Below are 24,205 nucleotides of genomic sequence, written 5' to 3'. Positions count from 1 at the left end.
TGGCAGCCGGGCCTCTCACTGATATCACAGCCCTAGGAAAGTTGGGCACATGTCGAACGTGACATGTAAACAGCCCTCTCCTTCAGTGGGTTGGGTATTCGCCACTTTGGTCACCATAGATGGAGTTTTAAATTAATGGTCCCCAGCTGCAACTCTTAAGCAGAGCTGGGTGTGTGCTGCTCTTGGCAAGAGAACAGGAACCCCATTCAGAAGTCTCCTATTATAAAATCCAAGGGCAGGGCCATGTCCAAGTGAGACAGGTTGGGCATTAATAGCGCCAGCTGCATTTGACAGATGAGCCCTGAAAAACCGAGTCTTTATGAGATGGGCCATCCAATCTTCTGCTTGTTGATTCAGAAGGAAGTCCTATTGTATCCAATGAGGTTTACTCCCCGGTTGGTGTGCTTAGGGCTGCAACAACAGAGTCACTACTTTTCCCGGTTAATGTTCCCAAAAAAAGAGGCTACTATTTACTCTGTATCGGAGGCCGACATTAGGGTGACTTAGAAACACAGAATTACAGCAAAAGCATTGTAAACTGTATGAATGTTAGAATGATGCGGGATATAAAGATAAATATGGTATTAGTGATATAGTTAAAAGCTATGCAAAAATGATATACAGAACAAAGGTGAAGTCAGAATAATATTATGTCAAACCTAAACAATATGAAAAAGTGGAGGGAAGAATAGAGGCATAATAGTTGAAGTGTATAATATGAATTAAGATTTGAAAAAAGGTGAGGTATTGCTGAACAAGATCTTGTAAAAGGGAACACAGAAAAGGGAGATGTGAGGGAGTCCAGAAAGAGGACTATGAGAATAATATCCAAGAAAATGGCTTCTTTCTTTTTCACGTTTTTTTTTTTGTCTTTTATGATGGTTTTTTTAATTGTGTTTTGTTGTTGTTTGTATGGTGTTTTTTCTTTTTCTATTTTGTGTTGTGAAATCTGTTTTATTGTTGAAACGTTAATAAATATATATATATATATATATATATATATATATATATATATATATATAAAGAAACACAGAATTACAGAGCTGGAAAGGAACCCAGAAATTACCTTGAGGCAAAGGAACAGGGTAGAAGAAGGAATTTCAAAAGGCATTTCTCTCTTTATCGTTGGACACCCTATTCTCTTCACTGTAATTTGTCCTCATCTGATTTTAATATTGTGTTTTTAAATTGCTGTAACCTGACCTGGCACCTTATAGTGAAGGGTGGGCGAGTAGTCGAAATAATGATAATGATATGCAGATGGCAAGAGGAGAAAGGGAAGCAGTCCCCAATGAAATTCCTTCCTCTGCACATCTATTTGTTTGACAAGTGATTATAATAGTTCTCAAGAGTTATTTGCAAATTTCACTACATTGCATTACATTGGGGGGGGGTGTATTCTAAACTCGTTGGCTGGGATAGGGGGCAGGCACGCCTCTGCTCAACTTTCCCACAATTCCCTCCACCCTCTGAAGAAACCCCCTGCCTCACATCCCACACACCCCAAACATTTGGCTTAGAGCCAACTGGAGCCAATAGAAGCCAAGACCAATTGGTGAGAGTGGAGCATTTGGGGAGGGGAGGGCGTCACAACAGAAAGCCCCTTCCCTACAGGGGTTAACTTTCACCTCCTCATATGCTGTGACCCCGTGGTGTAGCTTAGGTTGCTGGCACCCCGGAGCCAACACCTGCCTGCCCACACAAGGGGGAACCTGATCGGTCAATGCTGCTCTTGACAGACAAATTCCTCCGACATCCATGGAGAGGAGAACCGGGCTGGGCCATGCTGGGGTCGCCCCTTGCCCACCTCCCTCTGTCTGTGCCTGCTCACCATATAGCTCCAGCAGCCTGGCACCTAAGCTCCATGCAAGACACTCCACAGTTTGTGGATTCAGGAAGCAAAATGGTTCTGAGAGGGATCTTACAGGCTGGATTAATCACGGATGGAAAGCACAGGATCCTATTGGCCCTTTTGCTGCCTTTGCCTATAAATAGCTAAATGCAACGAACCCTCTTTCGTCCCAGTGAGTAATTCTCACACCCTCCCTTTTGCCTTGCTGAGTCACAGCAGTTCCGTGCTGTGTTACTTACACGGTCATTGGTCTCAAAGGAAACTTTAACACATCCAGTGAATTGTTGGGGATTGGCTGAAGTTGAAAGCTATTCCACTGGCATTTCCCTTTCGCGGCAGCACATTGTGCCAACCCGTTTTTTTAAAAAAAGAGGCTCTGAAAATAGGTTGAGGAAATAGCTGTTTGACATAGGTAGTGGCTAAAATATAAAGTATATAAAAGGTCCTTTGAGATATCGTTGGGTAAAGGAGAGAGCCTTCAATGACCTTTGTCGTATTTTAGAACCCGTGCTAAGGCTGATTTTGCTCTTTTTCTGTTCCTCTATTAAAGACTTTAACATGAGAAAAATAGTAATAATAATATCAGTTTCTAGTCTTTTGCCACAAAATTGAGCGTGCCATCGATTCCATGCCAAAACATTATTTGCACAAAGCTTTAGCTAGAAAGGCCCACTCTCACACATTCCTTTTCCTCCCCAGTAGGATAAATCTAAGACATCCGATAAAAGCCACAGCAGCAAGATGTGCAAAACATGATGCAGCGTTTGCCTGCTTTGTACTGAAATATTACCGTCTGGGTGAGCGCTTTGCCGTCCAAGATAGCTACACTTTCCCAAAAGCCGAGATACTCTGATTAATCCAGAGATGCTTCAGTGCTTGTAATCAAAACAGTTTTGTTCCGCTAGAAAACATCTGGAAGATGAGGAGGAATTGGGGAACTTGGGGTAGCTATGGGTTTCTACATATCTGTCTGTTTCTGTGCCACATCACTGGTGCTTGTTTCTTACCCAGCATTCTGTTCTGTTTCTACTTAATTCTGCAAATGAATATAATTTAAACAAAGAGTTTGGGATGTGAGTTTAAATAAGTGCTCTCTCAAAATACCTCGCTGAAATGTGTGTTGTGATGCATTCATACAGCTGAGCAATGTCCTACAGAGAAGTGCAAAATGGGATGGACGGCAAAGCTCAAACCCTCCAAGTGTCCCTATTTTCCAGGGACAGTCTTGGATTCACAGAAGCTATCCCTGTTTCTGGTTTGATACTGGAATGTGGTGGTGTAGTGGTTAAGAGCGGTGGACTCGTAATCTGGTGAACTGGGTTCGCTTCCCTGCTCCTCCACATGCAGCTGCTGGGTGACCTTGGGCTAGTCACACTTCTCTGAAGTCTCTCAGCCTCACTCACCTCACAGAGTGTTTGTTGTGGGGGAGGAAGGGAAAGGAGAATGTTAGCTGCTTTGAGACTCCTTTGGGTAGTGATAAAGTGGAATACCAAATCCAAACTCCTCCTCCTCCTCTTCTTCTTCTTCCACTTAGGATGTCCTTATTTTCATCAGAGAAATGTTGAAGAGGATGGAGTTATGTGACCCCCGAGCCAAGGAGATAAGTAACCATACAACCTTTAGAAGAAGGCAGCCCTGTATAGGGGAAGGTTTTTTTTTTTTAATGTTTAATGTTTTATTATGTTCATATGTTGGAAGCTGCCCAGAGTATATGATAATAATAATAATAATGATAATAATATACCATATTTACTCAAATCTAATGCTCACCTTTTTTGGCCAAATTATGCGAAAATTAAGGTGCACATTAGATTTGATGGCACATTTACATTTGCCAGCAAAGCCTTTTTTTGGCTTTGAGATTCTGAAAATTGAGGTGCGCATTAGATTTGATGCCGCCTTAGACACGAGAAAATACGGTAATAATAATTAAAATAGGATGTCCCTGTTTTCATAGGAGAAATGTTGGAGGGTATGAAAGCTCTGTTCTGCACGTTCGTCCAAGAGGTGTAGGTCAGATGATTTCCAGCAGGAATTTGCAAAGTTTCGGTTCCTTATGCACCCACTGCTATCCTTTAACGGATAGCAGACTCATCTTTTCCTTTAACAGAACTCTCTGTGGTTTTCCCATTGTGACACGTGAGCCCAGCTAACCTCAGCTTCACAATGCACTTCGATGTCATTATCAGTGATGTGGTTTGAACACTGATCTCCACTGTCTGTCTTGCTGCCCAGTCTTCAAGCACGTTGTCCCCCTTTCAGGAAAGAGCTGAAAAACTATTCTGGCGATTGGCAGAGATTATGGTCCATTCAAATATTTACACCTTCAGCCTAAATGGAGGGAGTCCAGATCTTACAGCACAGTCATTTCAAGAGGGGCTTGTCCCCCACCACAGCAGTGCAGCCCTGGAGTCCTAGGCTAGCCTGCAGCCAGCCTGTCCAAGATGGATTTCAATCATCCTTCCTTCTTTTTCTTCCCAGCAACCCTTGCTCAAGACTCTCTTTTCCTATCATGTCACACCCAATTACCCTGGCAACCTTCCAACGCCCCCCTCCCCAGTCTCTGTTCACACCCCAGGGCAAGGAGGGGAAGACAATTCTCTCACATTGCCAGTGGCCCTCAGTGGGCCTGTATTGTTTCTTAATGGCCCTAACTTGGCCAGGTCGTTTTGCCTAGGCTTAGCCCAGGAATTCCTCTGCAGCTTGTATTTCTCCCGTCACACACCAAATAAGCAAAAATCCTACCATTTATTAATTTCTAATGGGTTTTTTGTGGGGGTTCACCCTCCCAAATCTATAACAGTACAGTCATACATCGGAAGTCAAACAGAATCCGTTCTGGAAGTCTATTCGACTTCTGAAATGTTTGGAAACCAAGGTGTGGCTTCTGATTGGTTTCCGATTGCGTGCCGGACGTTCACCTTCCACAAAAAGTTCAAAAATCGGAACACTCACTTCCGGTTTTCGATCATTCGGGAGCCGGAACGTTTGACTCCCAAGCATTGGGGAGCTGAGGTACAACTGTATACAAACGCCTTAGCATTGTCAATGCAAAGAAATCCATGGGAAAGGGGCATTTTTAAGGTGAAGACGCCTTGGGGCAAATGTAGAGATGCTTTAAGACTCAGGTGTTAAAAAACACCCCACATTTGATTTGATATTTGTTAGGTATGCATGCATCAGATACCTAATCAAAAGTGGCCTGGAGTGACCCCGTTCTCACACTTCCAGCCCCATCTAATGATACTTAACTTTTTGAGTGAGGTTTGGGAATTCGCACAAGAAAAAAGGGAAGGCAAAATGGTCTGCTCGTATATCAGGGCCATCACGACAGATCCTCTGGATTAGAGTTTAAAGGAAAGATTTTGGCCATCGGCCCTGTGTGGACATGGATACATACTTAAATATTAATCTCTCTTTTCAGTAGCAATGTGCGCTTGGCACCACTGGGAGTGTCATATTTGCAGAACAAAGACTTAAGCTTGGTGACAGATGAACACACACCACCCACTGATCAATTGTCAGCATCTCCAAGTATATTTAGGGGTTGTTAGCAAGCAGGAAACAGTATCATCACATTGCAATGACATGTTGCACATCTCTGAAGGACAGAGCTCTTGGGAAGGCAAGGCTTTCTTTGAGCCAGGGATCACCTTAACTCATCGCTGGACCTGTATGCAGCATCAGCATCCAGATTTCCCATCACTCGAGTTTCTGTGCAATCTCCTGAATGTGGGAATGTTGTGGATGGTAGGCGAGGATATATTGATTAAATATCATCCTTCCTAACTCACGCTAGTGAGTTCCATATAGCAGAGCTTATTCCCCTTTTACACAGCAAGAAGCTAGTTGTGGATTCGTTTGAATATCTTTAGTTAAGCAATTCAATCTGGCACGCCCAGATTGCAGTATATTCCTGGTAAAGGTAAAGGGACCCCTGACCATGAGGTCCAGTCGTGGCCGACTCTGGGGTTGCGGCGCTCATCTCGCTTTATTGGCCGAGGGAGCCGGCGTACAGCTTCCAGCACACGGAAACGCCGTTTACCTTCCCGCTGGAGCGGTACCTATTTATCTGCTTGCACTTTGACGTGCTTTCGAACTGCTAGGTTGGCAGGAGCAGGGACCGAGCAACGGGAGCTCACCCCGTCGCGGGGATTCAAACTGCCAACCTTCTGATCAGCAAGTCCTAGGCTCTATAGTTTAACCCACAGCGCCACCCTAACCCTAACCCTATATTCCTGGTAAGACCCCTTTAATTCCCTCCTAAAAGAATAAAGACGCAAGAGTCTTCCTTATAATTAATGAAAAGTCTACTCACATTCAGTTCACAGTATGATTTTGTTTTCCACAGAAAAAGGGAGGTTCTGGAGAGCCAAGAATTTTGAAGTTCTTTTATAGCAGTGGTACCAAGTTATTAATATGTAATGTGCAAAAGCTAATTTAGAAAAAGTGAAGGGAATTAAAGACTTAATTGCTCTGATCCCAATCATTTAACTGTACTCTATGTGCATTCAGTCCTATTGTTTTACTTGATTTGGGGGGCAGCTGCCCCCTACCCGACTTGGCTACGCTGATGATAGCACACATGCATTTGTAAACCAACCCAAAGTGCACAAAATTGTCCTTGCTCAGGAATTCCTCCTCCCTCCTCCTCCTCCCCCTCCAGAGACCATATTCATACAGATAGAGATGGATGAAGGTGCTATTGCTGAAGTCCATAATCAGGGCCGTCTTTCGCATATGCGCCGCCAGGGTGCAAAGATCCGCCCAGCGCCCGCAAATTTAGTTCACCTGTAACAACGACACAACGGAAATAGCTGCTTTGTTTCCTGACTCGTCGGGAGTATTTGACGCTACGGAGTAACAGAGCGACAGAGGAGGGAGGCAGGGACTTTCACTCCAATGCATTTCACTGCCAATACATCTGGCGCCCTCCAGAATTCGACGCCCGGGTGCACTGCATCCCTTGCACCCCTGGGTAAAGACAGCCCTGTCCATAATAGTCTGTAGCTGCAATGTTCAACCTGTTTGCTCCAGAGTAGTATTATCTGTGCTTCAAAATAAGTGGATTGTTGGCCGCAGCCTCTTAATGTCACTGAGCACATTTTGGAAACACCTGGTCCCCAATCAAGCAGTATTATCTACTCTCCAATAAATGTGCTTTGCATATTTACAATTTATCCGGTGTAGAGGTGGAATTACCTTAGAGAGCATGCAGCTCCCGCGATTGATTGCCATTGCTATTCTTCCTTCATGTGGGGAAGGACTATTGGCCAGTGGCTCAGGACCCAAAACCAGCTCCTTGAGGCAGCTATCCTACCCAGTCTAACGGTAGGGCCGGCCCACTTCTCCCATGCTCACCTTGTGAACCGAATCTAACCGTTTTGTTTTGAGGAGGATCCACGCCTGCTTCAGATTTAAAAATGAAGAGATGAAGCTCACCAGCAGTTAAGTGACAAAGGATTAAGAATCTGGGATTTCATCCCTCTCTCAAGGAAAGAAGTGCCTAAGCTGCTAATGACATTAAATCTTCCTAAATAAGCCCATTTCCTCTGTCATGTAACCATGTACTGTAGCCCTCATCATAAAGAGCTCCTTTGAAATAACCAGCCGTCTCTGCTGTGAAATTTGGATAGTTCCACTCCCTGGATTAATTAAAATCATGTGGCATCGTGAACGTTTTCCATTCGACTGGATGAATAACCTGAAATGTCATTAAAGGGAACGATAGTGCTGGGCTTCTGATCAAATCGGAGAACAATGGTTTTCATGCCTTTATTTGGGTTTCACTGTCATCAGTAACCATTGTGCTCAAATACATAGCAGGGGATGCAGTATTCAAATTGCCTCTTCATTGTTGTTAAGGGCCGCAGGCCACAGATTTTGCTTTCTTCAATGATTGGACTGGACAAATTTCAGTCCATTCACCATTCCTTAGTAAAGGTAAAGGGGCCCCTGACCATTAGGCCCAGTCGTGACCGACTCTAGGGTTGCGGTGCTCATCTCACTTTGTTGGCCGAGGGAGCCGACATTTGTCCTCAGACAGCTTCTGGGTCATGTGGCCAGCATGACTAAGCCACTTCTGGCGAACCAGAGCAGCGCACGGAAATGCCATTTACCTTCCCACCAGAGCGGTACCTATTTATCTACTTGCACTTTGATGTGCTTTCGAACTGCTAGGTTGGCAGGAGCAGGGACCGAGCAACGGGAGCTCACCCCGTCATGGGGATTCGAACTGCCGATCTTCTGATCGGTAAATCCTAGGTTCTGTGGTTTAACCCACAGCACCACCCGTGTCCCCTTCACCATTCCTTACTCTCCCTTAAATCAACGAAAGGGTGAGGTGTTTTTGTTTTGTTTTAATGTTCTAATGAAAAAGCTTCACATATTACATTTCAAAGGGGAAGATGTAATGAGTTGGGAATCATGTAGTGAGTTAATGCAGTAAAGAAATATTTGCAAATGTGGGTTTGGCAAAGACTTTCTGGCATGTAGTCATTGACAGCAGAACACACCTGTTGCATTTCTTATTATGTAGTCTAATACCCTCCAACATTTCTCCGGTAAAAATACGGACGTCCTATTCAACAACAACAACAACAACAACAATTACACCCCACTTAACTGACTGAGTTGCCCCAGCCACTCTGGGTGGCTTCCAACATATTGATAAAATAAAATAAAACAGTAAACATAAAAAACTTCCCTACATAGGGCTGTCTTCAGATAGGGTTGCCATATTTCAAAATGTGAAAATCTGGACACAGATGTTGTTGAGCTTTTGTTGTTGAACTATTGTTAAGGAAAATTCACCCCAAAAATCAACACTTCTGCCATACACCCAGGTTTTCCAAGACATTTTTACCAATTGTGGATATTTGACCCGGATGCTATTTCTGACATACAAATCCCGGTAATGTCTGGGAAATCCCAGACTTGGAAATCCCAGGTTGGTTCATTACTTATCTCCTTGGCTCGGAGGTTCCATACCCTTCACCTTTTCTCCGATGAAAATAAAGACATCTTAAGGAAAACTGGGACACTCCAGGATCAAATCAGAAACCAGGATGGCTTCTGTAAATCCAGGACTGTCCCTTGAAAATAGGGACACTTGGCGGGTCTGTAGTCTTGATCACGGGGGTCGAGTTGTATCGGGTGGTGAGCTAGTTGACATGCAGATTGACGCCTTCAGCTTTCACCGTCGGCCTTCAACAGAAACCATTAAATCGGTACTAGGCTTGAGCAAGGCGTCTATGCCATGATTTCACATGACGGTCTGAACATTAGGGCACCTCTGTATCATTTAATCAGCACTGTGTGCAGCCTACGGACGTGCTTGTGCAAAGTGTTGCTTAATACTCAAAGCCCTGCCTTATGAATTATTGCTGAAATCCTCATGCAGCTAAGGAAATGTGTTTCAACGAGCCCTCTGCAAGATAGTGGCTTAGAAAGAACTAGCAAGCACATGCCACCTTGGCTGTGAATCCTGGAAGGCCCACTCCCTGTCCTGTATGACTTTTTCCACCTGGCCTGGAAGGGCAGGGCCCTGACTGACTCCAGCTACAAACCTTTGGGCTGGGGATTCGTTGTGGGTGTGGGTGGGTGTTGCAGTTGGCTATATTGACTAAAATTCTGCCGTAGTTTAGAAGACAATCCTTCTTCTCAAGGAACTCTGGGAATTGTAGCTCTGTGAGGGGAATAGGAGGCTCCTAACAGCTCTCAGCAGCATCTTAAAAAGCAGAGACATCACCTTGCCAAACAAAGGTCCGTATAGTTAAAGCCATGGTTTTCCCAGTAGTGATGTATGGAAGTGAGAGCTGGACCATAAAGAAGGCTGATCGCCGAAGAATTGATGCTTTTGAATTCTGGTGCTGGAGGAGACTCTTGAGAGTCCCATGGACTGCAAGAAGATCAAACCGATCCATTCTGAAGGAAATCAGCCCTGAGTGCTCACTGGAAGGACAGATCCTGAAGCTGAGGCTCCAATACTTTGGCCACACCATGAGAAGAGAAGACTCCCTGGAAAAGACCCTGATGTTGGGAAAGATGGAGGGCACAAGGGACGACAGAGGACGAGGTGGTTGGATAGTGTTCTTGAAGCTACCAGCATGAGTTTGACCAAACTGCGGGAGGCAGTGGAAGACAGGAGTGCCTGGCGTGCTCTGGTCCATGGGGTCATGAAGAGTCGGACATGACTAAACGACTAAACAACAACAAAAACTCTCAGCACCCCAAACAAACTACAGCTCCCATAATTCTTTGGGGGAAGCCGTTATTGTTGTTGTTTTTGATAACATTTCATTAATTTTCCAAAATAACAAAAAAAGAAAAAAACCATTAACAAATTTTTAAACCATAATTTTGCGCTTGACTTCCCTCCACTCCTTCTTTTGGTCCCATTCTTTGTGCTTGTTCATGCACAAAACCTTATATTCTTAACAATCCAATTTTAAAACCTTCATCAAGTGACTTTTAAAAGTTAAACTAATGTTGAGATCTATACACAAAGCTTAAAAGATATGCATTAAACATTTGTCCCTTCTTTGAGCTCAAAGTCCTCTTTCTTTGTTGGGTTTCAAATTATTTAATTTGTCCTGCATAGTTCAGTATTTTATTTTGCCAATCTTCTTTATCTTCTTTGGTGATGGTTTCTTCCTTCTATATAGGCTAGTAGGTCTTGGCCTGGCGTCCAACTCTCAAATACAGGGACCAAATCATTCGTTCAATAAGTCCATCAAGTCCTGTACAGCTCAAAAAAATAACTTCAATTTTTTTAAACAACCCTCATTTCCCACATTCTCTTCAAATCTTTATATGTTTTCCCCCAGGCCTTTTAAATAATTTTACATTGCCACCATATATAGTAACCTCTTATACTTTTCATTCTCTCTTCTTGTTTCTGCTCCATCACTTTCAAAGCCTCTCAGATCATTTCACAGGAGGTTCCATTTTAATCTGTCGAAGCCTCCCAAATCATTTCATAAGGAGTACCACTTTTGCTTCGAACCACTCTTATTTCCCTTGTATTTTCCTCAGACCCCCGTCCCTCTGACATTCCCACCTTGGTGGTTTGTGCATTTGCCTCTTTTAATTATCCCACAGCCTCTGAAAGGAAGTTAGTATTTTTGCAAATTTGAGATGCTGCCTTATTCATGGGGGAAGACGTTATTGTTTAAAGTGGTATCGTAGTGTATGGTGTGAACACGGATGTAGGCTCCACATGATGTAGGCTCCCTTTGCTTACACAGGCTTCCTGATTGGCTGGGAAAGACCATGTGAGCGGAGCGGAGCTGACTTCCCATTTAGATCTCTGCGCGGAGATGGGAGGTTGAAGCAGGCAAAGGAGGAACTGCAGGGCTGGAGCCAAGAAGCAGCAGAGGGTTAATAATGCCTGGAGGGGGCTATGGGTTTGACATGTTGAAACGAATTTAGACGCCCACAAAGCAAAAGAGGACATTGTGTTTATATGAGCTGCAGTCAACCTGGAGGAATGAGATATGCAAAAGTTGCATAGTACAGTGGTACCTCGGGTTACAGACGCTTCAGGTTACAGACGCTTCAGGTTACAGACTCCGCTAACCCAGAAATAGTACCTCGGGTTAAGAACTTTGCTTCAGGATGAGAACAGAAATCGTGCGGCAGCGGCATGGCGGCAGCGGGAGGCCCCATTAGCTAAAGTGGTGCTTCGGGTTAAGAATAGTTTCAGGTTAAGAATGGACCTCCAGAACGAATTAAGTTCTTAACGCGAGGTACCACTGTATGTTAGGGCTGCCATATGTCTGGAATAACCCAGACACAGACAGAATACAGCAGCTGGAAGCTGTCGCCGAAACGTCAGGAGAAATTTGGACGTATGGCAGCCCATGTTGGAAGTCTAGATTTTGGTGAAGTTCTTTAAAAATAGCTCAAAAAATCCCTTTTTTTTTTGAGATTTTGCCAGAAAATCTCAACAACTTTGGCAGAAAACCAAAAAAGCTCAAGAACTTTTGTGTCTGGATATTCACTTTTTGAAATATGGCAACCCTATGGTGGGCCCATGTACAAGAAAGCACACTTTTGAAAAAGAGGACTTGCTACTGAGACATTGCAAGAGGGAAGAATGCACCAGGTCTGCTGTTTGTTTTTTTCTGTGTCTGATCCACACTTCAGAGATAAAACCAGCGACTTGAGTACACAGGCCATGAGAGAAACTCGAGGCTCTAGATTGAGAGGAGATATGACAGGAATTCCTCCTCGTCTTAACAGCCGTGCATGATTTATTGTCAAGAGGAAGCCGAGGAAAATCATTCCCACATAAAAACCAGCACACAAGCATTTCCTCTTTCAACCCCCTCGCCCCAAACAACTAGTCATCGTGGCATTATGATGCCTTAGAACAAGAGGATAAAAATGGGATCATGCAGAGAGAAAGAAAAGGGGCGGCGGGGAGGGGGTGTGTGTGGAATCGCAAAATGTTTTTAGCCACAACAGGCCTTTCCTGTTTTGAGCACTAAAAATATTCTGGCGTAATCGCTTTTGGGTCTGCAGCCTGCTCCAGGGTGAGGTAATGCCCTCTCCTCTGTGTTAAAGACAACAATCCAAACACAGATAAAGCTAATCATATCCACTGGCCTTGCCAAGAAAAACAGGCTCTCACCTCTGTACCAAGAGAAGACATTTCCATTCAGTAGTAGGTGGAGAAGCTCTCCAGAGTGAGAACATTTGGTCAATAGGCCAAGTTCCCATGGTGTGTTGTCAGAAGGCTGAGGGTGAAATTTGGAGGTGCCCTGAAGGTACAATAGGGTTCATGCAGCAGAGAGTCAGGTGGGGGGTGTTCCTTCCCCCCTCCCCAACGCCCCAATCCCCAAGCAAGTGAGGAAGGCTCCCAAGAAACTTTGTATATTATTTCATTTCTCTCTCTCTGGCTTGGTCTTGAGAATTTGTCAACAGATCTCGCCATGCTGAGCCAGTCAATTCTAGGTTTACCACTGGGGCACATGGGAGTGCAGCAATGTTTAATTTATTTATTTATTGGATTAATATACCGCCCTATATCCGAGGGTCTCAGGGCGGTTCACAGAATAAAATCAAGATATAAAACCACAGAATACCTAACAAAAATGAAAACAACAACCCAATAGCCCCCCCCCCAAAAAAAACACCTCCACGTTTTAAAAGGGCATAGGATGTAAATCGAATCAACCAAAGGTCTTGTGAAAAAGGAACATTTTTGCCAGGCACCTAAAGGTGTGTAATGAAGGCGAACTTCCCTGGGGAGAGCATTCCACAGATGGGGAGCCACTGCAGAGAAGGCCCCGTTTTCGTGTTGCCACCCTCTGGACCTCACATGGGTGAGGCACACAAAGAAGGGACTCAGAAGATGATCTTAGGGTCCGGGTAGGTTCATATGGAAAGAGGCGGTCCTTGAGGTATTGCGGTCCTGAGCCGCTTAAGGCTTTATAGGTCAAAACCAGCATTTTGAATTGGGCCCGGAAACTAATGGGTAGCCAGTTCAGTCGGACCAGGATTGGTGTAATATGCTCAAACCTCCTTGCTGAAGTTTCCGAACCATTCTTGAGATCTTCCTCTGCAAAGCCTGAGGATTTTCATCATGAGTTGGCAAAAGTGGTTACCTTTCCCCACCTTTGAAACTACTGAAGAAGGAAACTGGAAGAATGATGCTCTGTCCCATTTTCTCTTTCAGCTCAATGTGTTTTTTCAAGGCTCAGATTGGTACCCGAGCGGCTGAACAGAAAGTGGAATGACTAAGAGGTTGTGGAAAATGGAGTGGTCTGGGAGGCTGGAGGAAGGGAAATGGACTGGTTGGGAGAGGGGAGCGGGAAGTGGGGACCTTTTTGGGAAGAGAGAACAGAGTATAAGGGGGGGCGGATTCATTGATTCCCCTTTCCACCATCAAATGACAGATCACTTCTGTCTCCGTAGACTGCACTGTCAAAATTGTTGATGCTGCAATGGCACAAAAACACAGATCCTTATGGAGCCTCAAAATTTTCACAGGGGAACCCCTCAAAACCACCATTGGGTCATATGCTGTGTCACACTTGTTAGGAGTGCTGCGAAGAGGGATTGAATGTTAAACAGATTGAGGTTGAATCCTGACAAGACAGAAGTACTGTTTTGGGGGGACAGGAGGCGGGCAGGTGTGGAGGATTCCCTGGTCCTGAACGGGGTAACTGTGCCCCTGAAGGACCAGGTGCGCAGCCTGGGAGTCATTTAGGACTCACAGCTGTCCATGGAGGCACAGATCAAATCTGTGTCCAGGGCAGCTGTCTACCAGCTCCATCTGGTACGTAGGCTGAGACCCTATCTGCCTACGGACTGTCTCGCCAGAGTGGTGCATGCTCTGGTTATCTCCCGCTTGGACTACTGCAAAGATGGGGCTACCTTTGAAGGTGACCCAGAAACTACAATTAATCCAGAATGCGGCAGCCAGACTGGTGACTGGGAGCGGCCACCGAGACCACATAACACCGGTCCTGAAAGACCTACATTGGCTCCCAGTACGTTTCCAAGCACAATTCAAAGTGTTGGCGCTGACCTTTAAAGCCCTAAACGGCCTCGGTCCAGTATATCTGAAGGAGCATCTCCACCTCCATCGTTCTACTGGACACTGAGGTCCAGCACCAAGGGCCTTCTGGCGGTTCCCTCACTGCAAGAAGACAAGTTACAGGGAACCAGGCAGAGGGCCTTCTTGGTGGTGGCGCCCTCCCTGTGGAACACCCTCCCACCAGATGTCAAAGAGAACAACTACCAGACTTTTAGAAGACATCTGAAGGCAGCAATGTTTAGGGAAGCTTTTAATGTTTGATGTATTACAGTATTCTAATATTTTTTTGGAAGCCGCCCAGAATGGCTGGGGAAGCCCAGCCAGATGGGTGGGGTATAAATAATATATTATTATTATTATTATTATTATTATTATTATTATTATTATTAACCACTCTGGGAAGTGTAGCACTATGATGGGAATAGGGGTCCCCTAACAGCTCTTAGCACCCTTAACCCTTAACCAACTACAGCTCCCAGAATGCTTTGGGGGAAGCCATGACTGCTTAAAGTGGTATGATCGTGCTTTAAATGCATCGTGCAAATGGGACCAGTGTTTGTGTGCATGTTCTTTCTCTCTGTGTCAGAAGGGTGAGATGGGGGGGTTGAAAGTGACCGAGGGGCAGCGAGAGAAGAAACTAGAGGAGGTGCGCTCTCTCAAAACTCCACCGGCCCCCAAAGCTTGGCAACCCCAATCTATTTCACAGGGTAGTTGTTGCGATGGGGAAAAAACACACCGAATGACCCCAAATATGCGATCCCAACCTTCTAGGAGGAGCATCAAGGTACAAATGCAAGGGACAAAGGCGTACATAAATAAAATTTATTTTAAATAAAAAGTAAAGAGTTATTTTGTCAGTTGTACTTTCAAGCCATTTGGCACATGCCAATTGCCAACACTATTGCCCTGTTATGGCTGGTGGTCAGGCATGCAAGGAAGTCGGTTTCTGCACATGTGTCCTGAGTCGATAGGGAGTCATGTTGCATAAGTGGTTCCCAAGTCCCTTTCCTATCAGACAATCAGATATAGTAAAGATAAAGGAACCCTGGATGGTTAGGTCCAGTCAAAGGCGACTATGGGGTTGCGGTGCTCTTCTTGCTTTCAGGCCGAGGGAGCTGGTGTTTGTTCACAGACAGCTTTCAGGGCCATGTGGCCAGCATGAATAAACCGCTTCTGGTGCAACAGGACACCATAACAGAAGCCAGAACACATGGAAATGCCACAGCGGTACCTATTTATCTACTTGCACTGGTGTGCTTTCGAACTGCTAGGTTGGCAGGAGCTGGGACAGAGCAACAGGAGCTCACTCGATCGCGGGGATTCGAACCGCCAACCTTCTGATCGGCAAGCCCAAGAGGCTCAGTGGTTTAGACCACAGCGCCACCCGCGTCCCCAGATCAGTTGTGTATTAATGGTGGGCTACTCCTTCCCATACCCCTCTCCCAAATAAAAACCTGAACAGCCTTGCAGCTTCTCTGATCAGATGATACACAAACAGTTTGTGGTGGTGGCCAATGACAGCAGTGCTTTCTAGGCTAATCTAAAGTACCTGTTCTGAAGTGTTCTGTCGTTACGCCTCTGGGATAGAGCTGCTTTGATCTGTCAGCTGGCAACAGGAATCGGAATGCCCCATCTCCAGCTAATAGCCAGCTAAATGATGAATGAGCCACGAAGCACGGGATTCGTTCTGTTACAGATACTCCCTCATTGCAACTAACCGCAGGACCCAAACACAGTGTTCAGACATTAAATCCCAATATACATTCAATGGCATACAAAAAAGACCATCTTGCATGCAGTGTAACTTCTCTGGCATGAAGTTGAGATACGATGCTCCACACAGTCTCCCAGATTGACAACCGTGTTTCACGGGCCCTGTGGACCAACGAAAGGATAAAACAGATTAGATTCTGGAAAAAGCCTAGGAAGCGTCCCACAATCATGTGCGTTTTCCGGGACTTCCCTGCTAACATTACATCATAAACAAGGCTATATGCATCGCCACCGTGCAAATCCAGAAATGGTACCAGATAACGAATCTGACAATTTAAATGCTAAGGCAAAGATTGCAAAATTGCATGACAGTATGCAGACTCTGCCTGGCAAAAAACAGAAGCCACAAGGGAAGAAATGACATGTGATTTCTAAGCAGTCAGTGGGCAGGGCATCAATGTCCGGCATTGTCCCTCCTCATGACTAGCAGAAGCAGGGGGAAAGCATGCAAATTGAATATATGCAACCTTATTAAGTGTTTCCATGATGAGCAAGTGACAAATCCCGATCCCCAGTAGCTACGAGGCACACAAGGACTTCTGATGAGGAAATGGATGTGAAGGGGGAGGGAGAAGGGATACCCCCCCCCCCCGTTCTCCTATGGACCTCCTGCAACTCAACTATACAGCTGCAAATATGTTTGAAGTGTGTTTTAAGCACATTATAAAAATGTGACACTAGGTGGCACTGGTGAGCTACTGGCAATTCCATATATAATTTAAAACTTTTTTTCAAAAAAACAATTTTCACAGCATTTATATATATACGTGTGTAGATTCAGCCCAAGTATGCCTCAGAACCCCTTAGGAGCAGGGTAACTATTTGAGTAGCAGCACACTTGGCAAACTTAAGGCTTGGTAAGCAAAGGGGTCTCACATCATAATCTTTTGAAATCTGTGAAAAGCTTTGGGGAAATCCAGGATGATAATCAATCAATTGGGAGATGTGGTCTCCTGCATTATGTGTATGAAAAGGGGTGTGTCTATCTATCATCTATCTATCATCTATCTATCTATCTATCATCTCTCTCTCTCTCTCTACCATCTATCTATCATCTATCTATCTATCTATCTCTATCATCTATCTATATCTATCTATCTATCTATCTATCTATCTATCATCTATCATCATCATCTATCTATCTATCTATCGATCTATCATCTATCTATCATCTCTCTCTCTCTCTATCTATCTATCATCTATCTATCTATCTATCTATCTATCTATCTATCTATCTATCTATCTATCTATCTATCATCTATCTATCTATCATCTATCTATCTATCTATCTATCTATCATCTATCTATCTATCTATCATCTATCTACAGTGGTACCTCGCAAGACGAATGCCTCGCAAGACGGAAAACTCGCAAGACGAAAGGGTTTTGGGTTTTTTGAGTTGCTTCGCAAGACAATTTTCCCTATGGGCTTGCTTCGCAAGACGGAAACGTCTTGCAAGTTTGTTTCCTTTTTCTTAACACCGTTAATACAGTTGCGACTTGACTTCGAGGAGCAACTCAGCACGCGGTGTGGTAGCCTTTTTTGAGGTTTTTGAAGACTTTGGTGATTTTTGAAGCTTTTCCAAAACTTTTCCGACACCGTGCTTCGCAAGACAAAAAAATCTATCTCTATCTATCTATCTATCTATCTATCTATCTATCTATCTATCTATCATCTATCTATCTATCTATCTATCTATCTATCTATCTATCATCTATCTATCTATCTATCTATCTATCTATCTATCTATCTATCATCTATCTATCATCATCTATCTATCTATCTATCTATCTATCTATCTATCATCTATCTATCTATCTATTATCTATCTATCATCTATCATCTACCTATCTATCATCTATCTATCTATCATCTCCAAGAGTCACATTTTATTCTACCAGCCCAAATTAATATGAATTTAGTGTTGCTTGGCTGAAAAGAAAAGAAGGTAAGGGCGAAGGCAGGGGTAATATTTAGAAATCACAGCAGGTTCTTCCTCATCTATGACATGAACTTTCCCCCAGCTTTCCAATTTGCGTGACAGCTATACATCAATGAAGCTGAACCCTTGGTCAGCCATTGATCCAGGTCCTCCCCACATTTTTGGCAGTCTTCAAGCCTTAAAAACAAAACACAACGCAACATGTACACATTTTTCTGGTCCTTCTGTGCCTTATTAAATAAAGAACACAGAAACATTTTTTTAAAATGCAACATTGCTCTGGGGATTTGGGTACCAAAGTGCGTGCCAACCATCAATATTCAAAGATGAGTATTGAAACTTTAAAAACTGGTTTTAGGAAGAAAAGAAAAGAAATCTGGACCCTGAAAGAGGGAAAGGACTAATTTGCATGAAATGCAACAAGAATGCTACCGAGTGAGACCACACTCCTTTCAATAGTATATCTGTCTACAATTGAAAGGTTTTGAGAAACAATTTGGGGAGTGGGTGGGACTGGTGAACTAATATCAGTGTACTGGATGAAGCAAAGATCACCAGTGTTGAAGAAATGATTCTTCAACATCAATTTCGTTGGACTGGTCATGTTGTGCGGATGCCTGATTATCGCCTTCCAAAGCAACTACACTATTCCGAACTTAAAAATGGAAAGCGTAATGCTGGTGGTCAACAAAAGAGGTTTAAAGATTGTCACAAGGCAAATTTTAAGAAATGAAGTATAAACACCAACAACTGGGAAACACTGGCTTGTGAGCACTCCAATTGGAGAACAGCCTTTACCAAAGGTGTCATGGACTTTGAAGACACTCGAACTCAGAACACAAGGGAAAATGTGCTAAGAGGAAGGCACGCTTGGCAAATCCACACCGTGATCAACTCCCATCCAGGAACCAATGTCCCCACTGTGGAAGGACGTGTGGGTCCAGAATTGGCCTCCACAGTCACTTACGGACTCATTGTTAAAACCGTGTTTATGGAAGACAATCTTACTCGGCTATGAGTGCTCGCCGAAGATGAAGAAGTAGTAGTAGAAGAAGAAGAAGACTCCTTTCAATATTATATCTGTCTACAATTGAAAGGTTTTGAGAAACAATTTGGGGAGCAGGTGGGAAACTTGCACCAAGAACAGCAAAGCATAAAGACAAAACTTGAGGCTTTTTATTATCTTTCTTTATTTTTTCTTTATTGAATTTCTATACCCAGAGGTCTCAGGGTGGTTCACAAAATGAAATTGCAAAAATGAAATTCCATTTTTATTTTATTCAAAATAAAAATGGAAACAACTCAATAATCCCCCCCCCCAAAACCCCACATTGGATCTCAATCAGCCAAAGACATGGTTAAAGGGAAACATTTTTGCCTTTTATTTGCTGTTAAAGGTAGGATTGCTACTCCTCTTTGACGTCCTGGGGCCAACCAGTGCCCAGCTTTGATTTTCTCACCAAAATTGGATACTCACCTTTGAAAGCCTCTTTCTGCTGACGATCACAGCTGAACATTGCAAGAACAATAAGGATTTTTAGGGGCATTATGACTGGGTTAGTAAAACACAGCTGCCCCTGAAAGTCCCTCATTTTTCTTGCTGCCTCTCGTCCATCCGTCCTGTCCCTAGGAGCTAGGAGAGTTGAAAGATGTTGCTTTCTTTTGGCATGCCAATGACGAGACCGCGAGCTTGGTATTTACCCAGCCATTTTGCAAACTGGCAGCCTGCATCAGAATTTAGCAATGAGCTGCAACATGGGAAACTTGGCAAAGTTCAAGATCTTTTTTATTTTATTTTAAGAATTATTGCACATTCCCACCTGACCCAGTTAATTTCAAGGGCTATTGGCAGATATTGGAGTAAGCAAACAAACAGGTAGACTACTAGAATCATAAAACCATAGAATTATAGAGTTGGAAAGGACCACACAAGTTATCTAGTCCAACCCCCAGTAATGAAGGAATCTTTTGCCCATGGTGGGACTCGAACCCCAGACCTTGAGATTAAGAGTCACATGCTCTACTGACTGAACTATCCTAGGAAACACTACTCTCTTTTCTCCTGCACATGCAATCTCTTGGTTGCTGTTGCTGTGAGGAGAATTTTGAGTAGCCAATTGGCCTCCTTGCGGAGAGCTGTGTACAGTGGTACCTCGGTTTAAGAACAGCCCTGTTTACGAACTATTTGGTATGCGAACTCCGCAAAACAGGAAGTAGTGTCCCGGTTAGCAAACTTTACCTTGGTCTACGAACGGAAGCCGAACGGTGGAAGGGCACTGGCGGCAGGAGGCCTCATTAGGGAAAGCGTGCCTCAGTTTAAGAATGGCTTTGGTTTAAGAATGGACTTCCAGAACGGAAACCGAGGTACCACTGTATTTGTGCTTGCAACGTGATGCTGTAATAAAAGAACTATAAATATATCAAATGCTCGTTAATTCATATCTGTGAAGTTACCGAAGGGAGACGAGGACTCTCCATGCCTGGCAAAGGGGAACATATAGAGGACTACCCTAGTCCCTCTAGTCCACTGACCACACACCACCACCATCATCCTTCCTCCAACTCCTGCTCCTTTCCACTGTCCCGCATCTCTAGCATCTCTGACTGCTCACACCCCACCCCAAAACCTTCAGCTCTGCCTTGCAGGAGACACAAAATCCCACAAATCACTACCCCGGCATTAGACCCTGGCCCTGCGACCTCATCCACCCACTCCTCGGAGCCCTGCCCGTCCCTGACAAGTGAATATCAATAATAATTGCTGGATTGATTTCTCTTCTGGACATGGAATGAATAAGCAAGCATCGGCAATTTCTTTCCTTGCTTCCGCCGGAATTCTCTGACACCCCCTCAATTTTGCTACCTGCAAATAGCAGCGGCATTTGGGGGGGGTGTGTTTGCAGCAATTTTAGCTCAGCCCTCAAATCTGGGTTCTTTGTCTTTGTTTATCTCATATCTGATATAAGATATATGATTTCCTGACTCCAGTCTGCCCTAAAACTAGACATTTTTAAGCACGGCTTGCCCAACGGCTTGAAGAAGGGGTGGGGTGTTATTTTGATGTTTTTATTTTGATGTTGATTATTTGTGTTTTATATTGTGATTTTATCTTGCAAACCTCCCTGAGACCTGCAGGTATAGGGTGGTATACAAATTTTAATAATGATGATGATGATAATGACGATGATGATGGAAATTTGTCAAAGCACCCACCACTGTCTATTGTCTTCTATAAGCAGAGATTGCTTTAAACTGCAGCTTCCAGAAATACTGTTGCCCTAGCTATAACGTGGTGGTCTTTTTAGTGGAGAAGTGGATCTTTTTCCTAGTGAAAGGAGCACTCAGCTTGCCAAGTTGCAAGTTCCGAAAGACGCAGCTGATCAGCTGTGAAACTGTAGTTAAATTTAAAGATTTTTGTTTGTTTGTTTCTTGCTCAAGAGCATACTAATCAGCCAAGGGTATTTGCTAATCACTGTTCTCTGAGCAGATTGATTTTTTCCTCCCCCTTCCTGCAAGCAGGCATATTGCAATTACATATGTACTATATAAGCTAGTGTCAGAGACACGGGGAAAGCCTGCCTTGCCCATCGCTGCAATGCAACCATCTGAATAAATTAATCAAGCTCACCTGTGCTTTTATCAGGTTTAATTTGCTTCATTAAACACCACACACTTTTAACAGCATGCGTAGCGGCAGGACGTGGCTAGACTCAAATACTGAAGTAAATGGGATGCCACAGCTGCAATTGCATCTATTGGGTCCCATTGTTCTTTTCCTGGCCACATTCTTTTAAAATACCCACCACATCCCCTGCTACCATGATTATCACCACTATTCCTCACTTATATTGCTTCTGGTAAGAGAGAAAACAGTCCTTAAAAGTGCCACGACAGGGCAGTATAATGCTTGTAAATGATTGTAGTAGCAGTATTTAATTATCAAAGGAATCATGGAATTGTTTAGATATGCTTTACTGCTGTGCAGACCCACTAGGTAAAGGTAAAGGGACCCCTGACCATTAGGTCCAGTCGTGGCCGACTCTGGGGTTGCGGCGCTCATCTCGCTTTATTGGCTGAGGGAGCCGGCGTACAGCTTCCAGGTCATGTGGCCAGCATGAGTAAGCTGCTTCTGGTGAACCAGAGCAGCGCACGGAAACGCCGTTTATCTTCCCGCCGGAGCGGTACCTATTGATCTACTTGCACTTAGATGTGTTTTTGAACTGCTCGGTTGTCAGGAGCAGGGACCGAGCAATGGGAGCTCACCCAGTCGCGGGGATTCGAACCGCCAACCTTTTGATCGGCAAGTCCTAGGCTCTGTGGTTTAACCCACAGCGCCACCCCCGTCCCTGCATACCCACTAGAAAGATGCAAATAAGAGTTATATAGTTGTATAAATCAGTATTAATTTATAATGGTGTAAATTTTCTACAAAGTTATTTTGATGAACTTCAGCCTGAGCCATGCACTGCGAAAAATTATCTTTTTTTAAAAAAAAGACCATATGAAGAGAAGCAATACAATATGCTGTCATCTACCAGAATAACCGGATTCATAAAGAATGAAACTTTGGTTCAGATCAGACATACAGTAAAACAAATTGTCAGCCTGGGTAGCTCAGTTGGTTAGACCATGATGCTGATAATGTCAAGGTTGCAGGTTCGATCCCCGTTTGGGGCAGCTGCATATTCCTGCATTGCAGGGGGTTGGACTAGATGATCCTCAGGGTCCCTTCCAATTCTACGATTCTATGAATCCCAGTCCAACAAACTATGGTTTAGTGGACCAGGAATGAACCATTTGATGTGTGTAGGCTTCCAACTCTTGCCTCCCTTCCCTGCCTAATTTCTCTTCTGCACCCTAACACAGTACAGTGGTACCTCGGGTTAAGAACTTAATTCGTTCTGGAGGTCTGTTCTTAACCTGAAACTGTTCTTAACCTGAAGCACCACTTTAGCTAATGGGGCCTCCTGCTGTTGCTGTGCCGCCGCTGCACGATTTCTGTTCTCATCCTGAAGCAAAGTTCTTAACCCGAGGTAATATTTCTGGGTTAGCGGAGTCTGTAACCGGAAGCGTATGTAACCTGAAGCGTATTTAACCCGAGGTACCACTGTACAGTGGTATCTCTGGGTACTTAATCCATTCTGGAGGTCTGTTTGTAACCCAAAACCGCTCGTAACATGAGGTACACTTTCGCTAAGGGCACCTCCCGCTGCTGTCACGCCGCCAGTGCGCGATGTCCGCTCGCATCCTGGGGCGAAGTTCGCAACAAGGGGCATCTACTTCCGGGTTAGCGGAGCTCATAACCCGCAGCGTTCGCAAGGGAGACGGTACATAACACGAGGTTCCACTGTACCTCTAAGGTTTGTTAAACCCCTTTCTCCTGTGACAACGAGGAAACTGTTAGATTTAACTAATACTTACAAACCCAGCAATCAAATTATTGTTTGCTATCCTAGATTAGAGATTGGTTAAACGCAGGCCTAGGCAAACTCGGCCCTCCAGATGTTTTGGGACCACTGGTCCTGCTAGCTAGGGATGATGGGAGTTGTAGTCCCAAAACATCTGGAGGGCCGAGTTTGCCCGTGCCTGGTTAAACTTAACACCGTTTCCTGGTTCAGATTTACAGGACCGGGTAGGATGTTCTGAACACATGAGGAATTCCATAAAATAGGTGGTGACCCCAAAACTGAGGGCAAGCAAGTCTCCCTAGCTTGTAAAAACAGTAACTGCAAAAAGAGCTGCTATCAAACAATTTTGTAGCATTCTGAATGCACAAAGGGTATTAGGCCATAACTGCTTCCTGGATCAGTCTGAAACCATCCAATCCACATTGTTTCCAACCGTCCCTTGCCAGATGTTTCTGGGAAGCTTAGAAGCAGAAAATCATGTGATTTTCAGCCACTGTTCCACTTCTTCTGAACACAGAGGTCCTATTTCACTACCAAGCCACTTAGACCTACCCTCTGCAGATGTATCCAATCCCTTTTTAAAAAGCCAACCCAATCTGCAGCTTTACCACATTTTCGAAACAAAGAATCATTATGGCTTGGATCCAAAGAATTCTAGCACATGATGGGACGTTCTTGCCTT

General features: G+C 44.2%; 1 long non-coding RNA gene across 1 annotated transcript in view; it reads right to left on the bottom strand.

The window, feature by feature from the left end:
• Positions 1 to 15,207: 15,207 nt before the first annotated feature.
• Positions 15,208 to 24,205, bottom strand: part of LOC114592824 (uncharacterized) — a 46,810-nt gene continuing 37,812 nt past the window's right edge. The window contains exon 2 of the long non-coding RNA XR_013391780.1: positions 15,208 to 16,274. This is a non-coding gene — a long non-coding RNA (uncharacterized LOC114592824). The remainder of the gene's footprint in view (positions 16,275 to 24,205) is intronic.

Source organism: Podarcis muralis, chromosome 2 (assembly GCF_964188315.1).
Source record: "Podarcis muralis chromosome 2, rPodMur119.hap1.1, whole genome shotgun sequence".
In the NCBI taxonomy this organism is placed as follows: domain Eukaryota; kingdom Metazoa; phylum Chordata; class Lepidosauria; order Squamata; family Lacertidae; genus Podarcis; species Podarcis muralis.
The sequence above is the reverse complement of the archived record's forward strand: the minus strand, read 5'-3'. Positions and strand labels throughout refer to the sequence as shown.